The following is a 280-nucleotide window of genomic DNA, read 5'->3' as shown; positions in this document are numbered from 1 at the left end:
TGTTAAGTCTCTGTGGTGTAGTGGTTAGCAGGGTCGCCTTTAAAGCGGCAGACTCGGGTTCAAACCCCGACGGAGGCCAGGGTGGCAATGTTTCAGTTTTATGCATGGTTTGTTGTTATATGCATCTCGATATTCACGAGTCTTACATTCCCTTTCTTTTTTCTCTTTCCGTCTATTCGTCTGTTCATCGGTCTCTTTCATCAGAGCGTCGAAAGAGGTAAAGATAATGGTATTCATCATCATAATTACTGCTAGGATTAAAAGCATTAACAGCGGTAAT

This window comes from Penaeus monodon, chromosome 31, assembly GCF_015228065.2.
Source record: "Penaeus monodon isolate SGIC_2016 chromosome 31, NSTDA_Pmon_1, whole genome shotgun sequence".
NCBI lineage: Eukaryota > Metazoa > Arthropoda > Malacostraca > Decapoda > Penaeidae > Penaeus > Penaeus monodon.
The sequence above is the reverse complement of the archived record's forward strand: the minus strand, read 5'-3'. Positions refer to the sequence as shown.